The following is a 14,254-nucleotide window of genomic DNA, read 5'->3' on the forward strand; positions in this document are numbered from 1 at the left end:
AATGCTGGCAAATTTGCAGAATAACATTGATTTGTTTAAAAAGTGAGTTACTATCCCCGATTATTTTTGATACACAAATAGAAATGGGGTGATTTTGGAGTTTTGCAACCAAGGGGCTAATGTTGGCGTTTTTTAACGCAGTCCCGATTAACCGTAATGCATAAAGCTGTTTCAACGAATATCGAACCTGGAACCTTTTGATTACAATGCAAAGACTTTACCACTAATGTATGCTATGTTTTAAAACCAAAAATAAATAATAGTATCGAATTTTTAAAAAATGCGTTACCAGTCTCGATTAGCCATTACGCACAAACAGATGTGTTTTGAAACCAAAGGGGGGTCGAGGGTTCGATTACAACTGGGTATGTGTGTTGAGGAAACTAAAGGTCAACAGGCATGGAAAGTTTTTATTCGCCATCTCAAAATAAGTTTTTGGGCTTGGTACAGGTAGCTTTTTGTAGAAAGCCCCACAACGACATCAACGTGGCTACCATCTGTGGGGGCCTCTTTTTTTTTAAGTTGGAGAGGGGCACAAAGCCGTTTGTACCATACAGCGTTGCACCGAATAACCAACTTGTCAACTAGTCACTCACTCCATCATTAAAGTGCACAACATAATATCAAATTTGCACTGATAATAAGCAAAAAATTATAGCGGCTGCATAATTATATTTCAATGACAGCAAATGGTTTCAAATGAATGGTTTCCACTTTTATTTTTTACTAAGTAACAGATTTGGTAATGAAAAGCTTTAACATTTGCATATAATATGAGATTTGTTTTGGTATCCAGTTTGTATGTTGACCAAATCACAGATATACTAGTACTAAGGATAGCATTAACTTAATCTAATAAAAATATATTCCACTGCATTACAAAATTAACTCATTCTGTTTTCTGTTTTTGAATCCATATGGTAAAGTCTCGAAACTTGATGCACATCTTTTTCTTTGGTATATACCAACCTGAAAAACCCTTATCTTCCGGCTTACTAACAACGGAATGTGTTTTTGTGCGTACGATTTTGTTCGAGTTGAGTAAAGTTAAAGAGGAGGTGTTGTTGAGAATAGCATTGGTGAGTGATTCGAAATTGATTGTGCTGCTGTTTTTATGGTTTAGACATATGCCTTTCACCTTGCAAACAGTAGTAACATTAGTATTGTCTGGATTTACTACCTCAAATGCATAACTTTTCGGTCCACTGGATGAAAATGCTCTGATATAAGCATTTTTCCCATAGAGTTCTAGTTCATTTGTTAACTCCCCTAGGTAGTCTCCAACAGGCAGATCAACATCACCTGGTCTTTGAATATAAATAACACTATCGGTATCATAGTACAATACATTTTCGCCTAATGTATCCAAATATTCATAAAGCTCTAATCGTGCATGTGTTGTAGTGTATGCTGGCAATAACTACATTTACAGTCGATAATGGAAGTGCAGATTCTTCGAGATATTGCCAGTGAACTATCAACATATCTTCATTTATAGGTATAACTTGATGTACTTCAACATTGGGATTTTCTAGTTTATCGAAAAAATCCTTAGGATTATTGATAATACTAACTTGACCAGGGTTTTCTCTCTGTCCAAATTTACCCCCAAAATGAATTCAGCATAAGTTTTGCTAAGCTTCGTAATCCAGGATTAGCACATATTCTGTTTTCATCAACAACACACCCTCCTTTTCAAAATAGTCAGCTATGTATTTTTTTTCGGATTCTTCATCAATACACCACAATGGCCAGCGCTTGCTTCAACTTTTGCTTTGAGAAATGTATTGATGTACTCTGCAAAAACACCACCTGATTTTTTTGCAGGATCATATTGTTCAACATTATATTCCCATACCTCATGTAATTCTAAAATTTTGTATTTCTTTTGAACTGCCTCTGAACTTCATCCACAACCCAGGTTCCAGTTATAGCTCTTTCCCTAGCAGTATGGTTACATTCCGCCTGTTTATTTCATCGGCACAAGTTCTACATAGAGGGAAAGTTAATTTTGAATTGGTTCGATATGGTAACACAGGATGGTACAGATCTCTCGGTGGAAGTATTGTTGCTTTGACAAGCCCCTCAAAAGAATAAATATCGGGGCATTCTTCCCCCACATAAATTTTCACCGGATGGCCAACTGGAAACTTTTTAACTTTGCAACAATAAGGGTACAGGCTACATACATCCTTATATTGAATTGTTTCATTTTCTTTCACAGTGTAATGTAGTTTGGGTAGCATTAGTTCTACCACCCATAAAACGCCTCCCGGGGAATTATGGGGGCTTTAATTGATAACGGATGTTTTTCAACATAATGTTTCATGGTTTTGTTATTTTCTCAACTGCTGGTGAAATTCGCACCCCCACATCTCATGGACAATGTAGTTAAGTGCTTTTAATCTGGTAATTTTATTTTCTGTTCTTTCATACCGAAAAGACAAAGTATCATATGGGTCATCATGAAGAGGTTCTGTACGTGAAGTAGGGAAACATTTGACACAACCATGTGTTCTGCATCCTTGATATTCAAATACATGCTCTTCCCCTTTTTGATCTTTAAAATATCCATCTACTTTCAAATTTCCTCCAACTTTTACTTCTGGTCCTCTGGCTGCATGTTGGATTTCGATTTTATGTTTTCTTTCCTCCCATACCAACCATTGAATAGCCTCTATAGACTGAATATCACACCATCTGTATCCGTTTTTAGGAATAATTCCTATATGTTCTGCTTTCAAAAATCTTTTACGGAATACTTTATTACAAGCTGAAGCGATGGTGATGGCTTCCAATAATGGGTTCACTGTTGTTTCTTTTCAAAAGTGGTCATGAATTTCAAAACAGGCAGCACGTAGTACATTAACATCTTCTACACAGTATTTTCTCAACTCCTTCTGCATATCGAAAAACTACCCCTGTTTTCTGTTGTTCACTATGCCATTCCAAAAAAACTGGTTCTCTGATTCTCCATCATAGAATCACAGCGTAAAATTCAGTACCAGGGATACATCCGACATATTCTTTATTTTCAAAGTATTAAAAAAATGAGGAAAATACCCTTTGGACATTGGGAGATCAAATGCTTTCGGTAATTTGTGAGCGCCATTGGAATAAGTTGAGAGAATCTATGAAATGGATATTGTGCATCTTCAAAGATAATATTTTGGCTCCATTCATGATCACAGACGGTGTCCATTTCATTTTTTCGATCATAGTTTGCAGTACAAAATGCGAATCATACCCTCTACTATGTGTGCAATACACACAATATTGTTAATTTTGGTGCGGTGAGCTGAAACAAATTGCAGAAAATTGTAAACAGGTTCTGTACTATCAAAAATGTGCTGTCTTTTTCCGCATACACTGCACCATTGAGACATATCTTTGTTCTCAATGCAATTATAGCATACATTTTGGCACACCAAAAGATTTGGAATATGCAGAAAATTGTTTTCAGTGCCTTCTAGTTTTGTGTCCTGCCTCGATCAATATCGTAGAAAACAAGCATTGCTTTTTTTGATATAAGAGAAGATATTTGTTTGCTATAAATTTTTTGGATGTGACATAGATGTTCAGATGGTACCATATTTTTACAGCTGACACAGAATTTCTCTCCACATATATGAGGATTTCTGTTTGTACGGATAGCATACGCTTTCAGGCATTTTTCACAACATTTTACTGTCTGACAAAGAGAGTTTTTTCTATTGTAACATGTTTTATGATTATTGTAACATTTTTGACCATAGAAAAATCTGTTACAATCAGTGCACTTTATTTTGGTTTCTGAAACAGTACATTTGGGCTTTTCTTGGCATTGTGAACAAACAGCTGTACAGGATCCTAGATGTCTAGAAACATGATCATATTTTTTATGGCAAGTTTCACAATAGAAATTAGCGGAGAATGCAGCTGTAAGAGATGTTATAACATTAAAATGGTTGTTTATGTACACCAAATTTAAAGTTTCGCGCCTAGGTAATAAAGGACCTTCATATATCACATCACTCCCGGAAAATCCATTATATACGGTAATCTTGAAATCAGATAAATAGTCCTGAAATTTTTGAATTTCGGTAGTTCCTCCACCACCATTCAAATTTTCCCCAGCTTCTCTGCACAGTTTATCCACTTCTTCTTCCATAACACATTTATGTTGTCTAACATACTGATAACGTTTTTTAGGTTCATTTTTGTAAACATTAATACCTCTTGCCACAACCAACGCATAAGCCAAACACCTGCTATCGGAATTTTTAATAGTTATAATTCCTTTTTTTAGTTTACAGAATTGTTCCCCATTCATTGCATTTTGGCGAACACGTCCTCCCCCTCGTGGCATTTGGACATGATGGAGATATACATAGAAATTGTTGTCAGAAAGAAATGTTGTATTGCTCTGCAATACTTTTTCCAATGCTGCCCACAATATCTCCATATTTACCGCCTGTGCTTCCCGAAAAGATAACCAAAAAGGGCGATCAGGGTGATCTTCATTTCTGATAGTAATACCAACTTGGTCATGCTCGGCCACATCACGTAGAACATATTGGACCAGTTCTTGCAATCCCTCCTGAACCCATATCACCGGATTCTCATTGTGTGGTGCCCCCCGCAACCGAGCACCCACCATTCGTCCTTCCATATTGAATCTTTGGTAACGCCTTTTTGTCTCTTCTATAACTTCAACATGATGTAACACTGCATCATCGCCACCGCCTACCTGTTTGCACACTTCCGCTTCCTGAATACAATCCCGAAGAACCATTTGGTATAACGCTGGCGAAATATGATTTGTACATTGCTCCAATTCTCTAGTGTCTAAAACAGATTCTAAATGGAAAATATCTCCACATTTTTCATCGGTTGTTCCAATACACCCAAATATCCCTGTATCCTGGTTGTTATACTTGTTAGGAAACATTTCAACATGTTGGTTGGTCTCACTAGAAATAGAGACAGAGGGTCTGGATTGATTGCTGTTAATAGCAGTAGAGGTAGAGGGGGTAGAATGTTCTGCTGACTCAACATTAAAACCGCTACGACAGAATGTAACATAACACCAGGCGCATCGAATTTTTGCTGACGCGTAGGAATGAATAATTTCTACGCCATTCCTTTTTCCATTTAGAATCTGTTTTAGACACTAGAGAATTGGAGCAATGTACAAATCATATTTCGCCAGCGTTATACCAAATGGTTCTTCGGGATTGTATTCAGGAAGCGGAAGTGTGCAAACAGGTAGGCGGTGGCGATGATGCAGTGTTACATCATGTTGAAGTTATAGAAGAGACAAAAAGGCGTTACCAAAGATTCAATATGGAAGGACGAATGGTGCGTGCTCGGTTGCGGGGGGCACCACACAATGAGAATCCGGTGATATGGGTTCAGGAGGGATTGCAAGAACTGGTCCAATATGTTCTACGTGATGTGGCCGAGCATGACCAAGTTGGTATTACTATCAGAAATGAAGATCACCCTGATCGCCCTTTTTGGTTATCTTTTCGGGAAGCACAGGCGGTAAATATGGAGATATTGTGGGCAGCATTGGAAAAAGTATTGCAGAGCAATACAACATTTCTTTCTGACAACAATTTCTATGTATATCTCCATCATGTCCAAATGCCACGAGGGGGAGGACGTGTTCGCCAAAATGCAATGAATGGGGAACAATTCTGTAAACTAAAAAAAGGAATTATAACTATTAAAAATTCCGATAGCAGGTGTTTGGCTTATGCGTTGGTTGTGGCAAGAGGTATTAATGTTTACAAAAATGAACCTAAAAAACGTTATCAGTATGTTAGACAACATAAATGTGTTATGGAAGAAGAAGTGGATAAACTGTGCAGAGAAGCTGGGGAAAATTTGAATGGTGGTGGAGGAACTACCGAAATTCAAAAATTTCAGGACTATTTATCTGATTTCAAGATTACCGTATATAATGGATTTTCCGGGAGTGATGTGATATATGAAGGTCCTTTATTACCTAGGCGCGAAACTTTAAATTTGGTGTACATAAACAACCATTTTAATGTTATAACATCTCTTACAGCTGCATTCTCCGCTAATTTCTATTGTGAAACTTGCCATAAAAAATATGATCATGTTTCTAGACATCTAGGATCCTGTACAGCTGTTTGTTCACAATGCCAAGAAAAGCCCAAATGTACTGTTTCAGAAACCAAAATAAAGTGCACTGATTGTAACAGATTTTTCTATGGTCAAAAATGTTACAATAATCATAAAACATGTTACAATAGAAAAAACTCTCTTTGTCAGACAGTAAAATGTTGTGAAAAATGCCTGAAAGCGTATGCTATCCGTACAAACAGAAATCCTCATATATGTGGAGAGAAATTCTGTGTCAGCTGTAAAAATATGGTACCATCTGAACATCTATGTCACATCCAAAAAATTTATAGCAAACAAATATCTTCTCTTATATCAAAAAAAGCAATGCTTGTTTTCTACGATATTGAATCGAGGCAGGACACAAAACTAGAAGGCACTGAAAACAATTTTCTGCATATTCCAAATCTTTTGGTGTGCCAAAATGTATGCTATAATTGCATTGAGAACAAAGATATGTCTCAATGGTGCAGTGTATGCGGAAAAAGACAGCACATTTTTGATAGTACAGAACCTGTTTACAATTTTCTGCAATTTGTTTCAGCTCACCGCACCAAAATTAACAATATTGTGTGTATTGCACACAATAGTAGAGGGTATGATTCGCATTTTGTACTGCAAACTATGATCGAAAAAATGAAATGGACACCGTCTGTGATCATGAATGGAGCCAAAATATTATCTTTGAAGATGCACAATATCCATTTCATAGATTCTCTCAACTTTATTCCAATGGCGCTCAACAAATTACCGAAAGCATTTGATCTCCCAATGTCCAAAGGGTATTTTCCTCATTTTTTTAATACTTTGAAAAATAAAGAATATGTCGGATGTATCCCTGGTACTGAATTTTACGCTGTTGATTCTATGATGGAGAATCAGAGAACCAGTTTTTTGGAATGGCATAGTGAACAACAGAAAACAGGGGTAGTTTTCGATATGCAGAAGGAGTTGAGAAAATACTGTGTAGAAGATGTTAATGTACTACGTGCTGCCTGTTTGAAATTCATGACCACTTTTGAAAAAGAAACAACAGTGAACCCATTATTGGAAGCCATCACCATCGCTTCAGCTTGTAATAAAGTATTCCGTAAAAGATTTTTGAAAGCAGAACATATAGGAATTATTCCTAAAAACGGATACAGATGGTGTGATATTCAGTCTATAGAGGCTATTCAATGGTTGGTATGGGAGGAAAGAAAACATAAAATCGAAATCCAACATGCAGCCAGAGGACCAGAAGTAAAAGTTGGAGGAAATTTGAAAGTAGATGGATATTTTAAAGATCAAAAAGGGGAAGAGCATGTATTTGAATATCAAGGATGCAGAACACATGGTTGTGTCAAATGTTTCCCTACTTCACGTACAGAACCTCTTCATGATGACCCATATGATACTTTGTCTTTTCGGTATGAAAGAACAGAAAATAAAATTACCAGATTAAAAGCACTTAACTACATTGTCCATGAGATGTGGGGGTGCGAATTTCACCAGCAGTTGAGAAATAACAAAACCATGAAACATTATGTTGAAAAACATCCGTTATCAATTAAAGCCCCCATAATTCCCCGGGAGGCGTTTTATGGTGGTAGAACTAATGCTACCAAACTACATTACACTGTGAAAGAAAATGAAACAATTCAATATAAGGATGTATGTAGCCTGTACCCTTATTGTTGCAAAGTTAAAAAGTTTCCAGTTGGCCATCCGGTGAAAATTTATGTGGGGGAAGAATGCCCCGATATTTATTCTTTTGAGGGGCTTGTCAAAGCAACAATACTTCCACCGAGAGATCTGTACCATCCTGTGTTACCATATCGAACCAATTCAAAATTAACTTTCCCTCTATGTAGAACTTGTGCCGATGAAATAAACCAGGCGGAATGTAACCATACTGCTAGGGAAAGAGCTATAACTGGAACCTGGGTTGTGGATGAAGTTCAGAAGGCAGTTCAAAAGAAATACAAAATTTTAGAATTACATGAGGTATGGGAATATAATGTTGAACAATATGATCCTGCAAAAAAATCAGGTGGTGTTTTTGCAGAGTACATCAATACATTTCTCAAAGCAAAAGTTGAAGCAAGCGGCTGGCCATTGTGGTGTATTGATGAAGAATCCGAAAAAAAATACATAGCTGACTATTTTGAAAAGGAGGGTGTGTTGTTGGATGAAAACAGAATATGTGCTAATCCTGGATTACGAAGCTTAGCAAAACTTATGCTGAATTCATTTTGGGGTAAATTTGGACAGAGAGAAAACCCTGGTCAAGTTAGTATTATCAATAATCCTAAGGATTTTTTCGATAAACTAGAAAATCCCAATGTTGAAGTACATCAAGTTATACCTATAAATGAAGATATGTTGATAGTTCACTGGCAATATCTCGAAGAATCTGCACTTCCATTATCGACTGTAAATGTAGTTATTGCAGCATACACTACAACACATGCACGATTAGAGCTTTATGAATATTTGGATACATTAGGCGAAAATGTATTGTACTATGATACCGATAGTGTTATTTATATTCAAAGACCAGGTGATGTTGATCTGCCTGTTGGAGACTACCTAGGGGAGTTAACAAATGAACTAGAACTCTATGGGAAAAATGCTTATATCAGAGCATTTTCATCCAGTGGACCGAAAAGTTATGCATTTGAGGTAGTAAATCCAGACAATACTAATGTTACTACTGTTTGCAAGGTGAAAGGCATATGTCTAAACCATAAAAACAGCAGCACAATCAATTTCGAATCACTCACCAATGCTATTCTCAACAACACCTCCTCTTTAACTTTACTCAACTCGAACAAAATCGTACGCACAAAAACACATTCCGTTGTTAGTAAGCCGGAAATAAGGGTTTTTCAGGTGGTATATACCAAAAGAAAAAGATGTGCATCAAGTTTCGAGACTACCATATGGATTCAAAAAACAGAAAACAGAATGAGTTAATTTTGTAATGCAGTGGAATATATTTTTATTAGATTAAGTTAATGCTATCCTTAGTACTAGTATATCTGTGATTTGGTCAACATACAAACTGGATACCAAAACAAATCTCATATTATATGCAAATGTTAAAGCTTTTCATTACCAAATCTGTTACTTAGTAAAAAATAAAAGTGAAAACCATTCATTTGAAACCATTTGCTGTCATTGAAATATAATTATGCAGCCGCTATAATTTTTTGCTTATTATCAGTGCAAATTTGATATTATGTTGTGCACTTTAATGATGGAGTGAGTGACTAGTTGACAAGTTGGTTCTTCGGTGCAACGCTGTATGGTACAAACGGCTTTGTGCCCCTCTCCAACTTAAAAAAAAAGAGGCCCCCACAGATGGTAGCCACGTTGATGTCGTTGTGGGGCTTTCTACAAAAAGCTACCTGTACCAAGCCCAAAAACTTATTTTGAGATGGCGAATAAAAACTTTCCATGCCTGTTGACCTTTAGTTTCCTCAACACACATACCCAGTTGTAATCGAACCCTCGACCCCCCTTTGGTTTCAAAACACATCTGTTTGTGCGTAATGGCTAATCGAGACTGGTAACGCATTTTTTTAAAAAATTCGATACTATTATTTATTTTTGGTTTTAAAACATAGCATACATTAGTGGTAAAGTCTTTGCATTGTAATCAAAAGGTTCCAGGTTCGATATTCGTTGAAACAGCTTTATGCATTACGGTTAATCGGGACTGCGTTAAAAAAACGCCAACATTAGCCCCTTGGTTGCAAAACTCCAAAATCACCCCATTTCCTATTTGTGTATCAAAAATAATCGGGGATAGTAACTCACTTTTTAAACAAATCAATGTTATTCTGCAAATTTGCCAGCATTGGAACCCAAAACCTTTTGAATACTAAACAACAATATCAGCTATTTTGTTTTGCTTTTTGAATATCTGTTCGTGCTAATCGGGACTGATAACACACTTCTTTTTTATTTAAACAGAAAATCATTATTAGCCACTTTGACAACAATTTCTATGTATATCTCCAACATGTCCAAATGCCACAAAGGGGGGAGGACGTGTTCGCCAAAACGCAATAAATGGGGACTAATTCTGTAAACTAAAAAAAAAAATTATAACTAGGAACTCGAACCTGGAACCTTTCGAATACTAAACACCAGTCACAGCCATTTTGTTTTGATTTTTAATATCTGTTCCTGCATAAATACTAATGGGGACTCAACACACTTCTTTTTTATTTTATTTTAAAAACAACATCATTATCAGCCAATTTGACATTGTGAATCGAACCCGGGGACCTTTTCATTACAGCATAAACATCCTATTTCCAATTAGTTCATTTTCTCTTTGTGCACAAAAAGCTAATCGGAACTTTTAAACAAATACAATTGAATATCCAATTTTCACCAACATTGGGAATCGAACCCTCAACCACTTGGTTAAAACATCTCGCGGAATAAAAAACACCCCCCGCGCCGCGCCGCCCCGCCCCGCCCCGCGCCGCCCCGCGCCGCGCCGCGCCCCGGTCGCCGCCGCCGCTAAACACAAAACGCGGCCGCCATTTTGATTTTATTCAAATACTATTTATGCACAGATGGACTAATCGGGACCTATAATGGCGGGACAAAACAATTGGCCTAATTTAACTACCTAGAAAATCGAACCCGCGACCTCTTCATTCCCAGGCGACAACATTAACCACTAACCCAACTCGATTTTCGAACTCAACCATTTTGTTGCCTTTATTTACACACAGGCTAATCGAGACCATTCAATATTGACATCGTCGCCTTGTAATCAACGGGTCCCAGGTTCGATACTCGGTGGAGGCACATAGTGGTCCGAATCACCACTTTTCAACTGTAGCCCCAATCCTGATTAGTTTTGCCGTGCATAAAACAGACTTAAAAAAACTAACTCAATCTATCAACCAATCAATATTGACTCTACCAGGAATCGAACCCTCGACGCCTCTTGTTTTACAGAGCAATAACCTTAGCCGCTAAACTTTCGGGGGTAAAGCACCTTCGGCGCCATCTTTAAATCATTTCTTCATGTCTTTGAATCATACGCAATGGTTGCGCGCGCATTTCCTCCACACACACACAAACATACGCACGTGTTAGTTTAGCATACATCAAGAAACAACGTGACAAACCCATTGACCCCCCTCCCCCCACCGCTTCCGATGTCTTCAAGGTGATCAGACACGTTCTGCTGACTCAACAATAAAATCACTCGTGGCCCGCTACAACCGGATGTAACGTAACACCAGGCGCATCAAATTTTTGCTGACGCGTAGGAACAAAATGCTGTCATTCTACTGTGGTAAATTGGCCATTTAAATTTTTTCCACAGCATTTTTCATAATATTTCACAAGCTCAAGGGGGGGGGTTAAACCCCGTAACCCCCCCCCCTTGCGTACGCCACTGGGCCGTCCCATAAGTGCTTCAGTGCGTTTCGTGAGGTTCATTATGCTGTCCCAAAAGTCGCGTTCCGTGCAAGAACGAGATTCACCAAACGCACGGGCCAGGAAGTTGGTTTCTTCGGTGAGACCATGTGAGTTTCGTCTGCTGTTTGCAGACAACGCGCGTGCATGATGGATGATGGCTTCAAACTGCATTAGTTCGGAAAATGTATTATAATTTTAATAGAGAATGCCTCAACTGTTCTTACAATGTGATTAAAATGAGTAACAGTATCAGCAGTATAGTTTATTTTTGCCAGAAGGACAAGGCTTCCGTTGGACCATGTTGGACGCCATGCGGAAAATTTCTATAAAGAAAACGCTGCGCCTGCGCTTTCACCTAGAGCGTCCCATAAGTCTGTAAAATAACTGGTTTCACCAGATTCAGGAGCCCAGTTATCTTCGTGGAATTCGTTCGTTTCCTTAAGACTTTCGGAACACACCCTAGGAGTGTGCGGGGCTGGAGACCAGGGTTGGCATGTTTAAAACAAAAGTGTTTAAAACACTTTGTTTTAAACGTTTAAAACACACGGCTTTGTTTTTTTTACAAATGTTTTAAACGTTTAAAACAATGTGTTTTAAACATGTTTTTTTTACAAGTGTACTTGTTTAAAAAACATTTTGGTGGTAGATATTTTATAGTCTGTGATATTTTTTGTTTGGCAACCCTGTTTTTTCATCCGTGATTTACAGTCTCACTTATCGCACAACACTTGAGCAACCTTCATGTTCTGACGTCACGGGAGAAAGCCTTTTAATTTTAGGCTAAATGCCTATGTTGTTAGATTAGGCAGGCTAGCTACGTATGCACAAGGTAGCAAAATTGTTGTGCGACAAGAAAGACCCGTGCTTTACTGTAGAAATTGAAACCTCTCAGTTACTTGTTTCGTATCGTCCTGTAAGTTTGAGACTGATGGAAGCTGGAAATGGAATCTAATATCTAAATACACAATGCGTGATTTTGATCATGACGTGATTTTTTTTATTTTGCGATACGATTCATTGGTCTGTATAACTGAATGAAGCGCAGATGCTTACTTTTGGTAACATAATTTTGTACTTTGAAAGATAAATTCATCTGGAGAATCTATTATGACACTGCAGGTTGTTTTCTGCTATATAAACAGTTCAGGTAGCAGGAGATATTTCACCCTGATTTTTTTAGGACGAGGATAGTAATTCTGTAATATTTAGTTTCTTGAAATTTAGGTGTATATAAATCCTAACCTACTCTAGTAGTGGCGGAAAAAGTGGGGGTATTACCCAGAACTTTTGTCCCTGCAGTCACGGGCGCCGACTTGTCAAAATTATTTGGGGGCTCTGATCACTGAAATAAATTAATGAATGACTCACTCTCTCCCTTTTTTAAGTTTCGGCCTCAGTGTTCGGAATATCATAAAAGTTAGGGGTGTGCGGGATCCCGAAAAGTCTGGACCGGGATCAGGGAAAAAAATTCCCGTTCCGATCCAGACTTCGGGAAATGATTTCCCGAATTTTCGGGATCCCGTGCAATCGGGAAATACCGAATTGTCATTTGAAAATGTCGTTATTTCTCGACGTTTTCTGCATTGTCAATTTCTGGAACTTACCGGAAATTGTTAGTTTTTAATCCAGAAATCACTTAAAGTGAAAATGACGTGAATAATACGCAACTTGGAGAGAAATCTGGCGGGGCGCCGTCCTCCCACCTTACGAGACGTAGAGCATTCTCATGCGCGATCGCGAGGGGTAAGAGGCGAGGGAACTGGCGGAATAACATGCGCGGGATCTCTGGCTGGGAGGACGGAGGGTTTGTCGTCCGAAACCCACCCCCTAGACGAAACTGGCCCTCTCCGGAGAACGGTAAACAATGAAGAGTTGCCAGAAGCAATGAAGTTAACATAAGAAAAAAAATCATTCTGTATTCCATAATCTTATTCACTTATGACATAAGAGTAGAGCAATAAATAACACAATTTCCAATGAGGAAAGAAAATATCGGTAACTGAAAATGTACAGACTCTTGCTTGATTTTTGTTATTTACCGTCGCTTTCTGCTGCTTTTCGGTAATCACGACGATGAGGATGAACGATGATATAATGAAATTGATGGAGGCGCACTCACAAAGAACACACATACCCATGCCGGGATTCGAACCCAGGAGCCCTGGCTTTGTAATGCGGTATGCTAGCCATGGAAGTCGGCTATAGATTCTTTCTACATGCAAAATTATCATATAGCTATATGCGTTGTATTTTTCTGAGTTTAGTGAAAAGTACATTTGGATTACAATGATGTGGAGTACATCACGTAGATTTAATTACATGTTTTGATTAACACGTTTGAAAAAAATCCTGATATTGTGACAAAGTTGTCAATTTCTTTTCAAGGCGGATGTTAAATAAATGAGAGACTCGTCATCTAAACTCACCAAGAGCCGCTACAGGAACCTGTGAACTACAAATTTCTGAAAATTTGGCAAAATTGTCTGGCAACCCCGAAGCAATAAAACGACCGGATGGGAAGACGATAGTATTTACACTTGTTTATTCGTTTTCTATGGAAAAGTGAAGCTTTTTCGGTACTTGAGTGCTATATTTGTGCATTTGTCTATATTCCTTGATTTTGATTAATTTTGCTGTAAATATTTGAAAAGCAAAAATGGACTCCTCTATACAGGAATAAACGTAA

This window comes from Lepisma saccharinum, chromosome 9 (genome assembly GCF_977018435.1).
Source record: "Lepisma saccharinum chromosome 9, izLepSacc3.1, whole genome shotgun sequence".
NCBI classification, from domain to species: Eukaryota; Metazoa; Arthropoda; class Insecta; order Zygentoma; family Lepismatidae; genus Lepisma; species Lepisma saccharinum.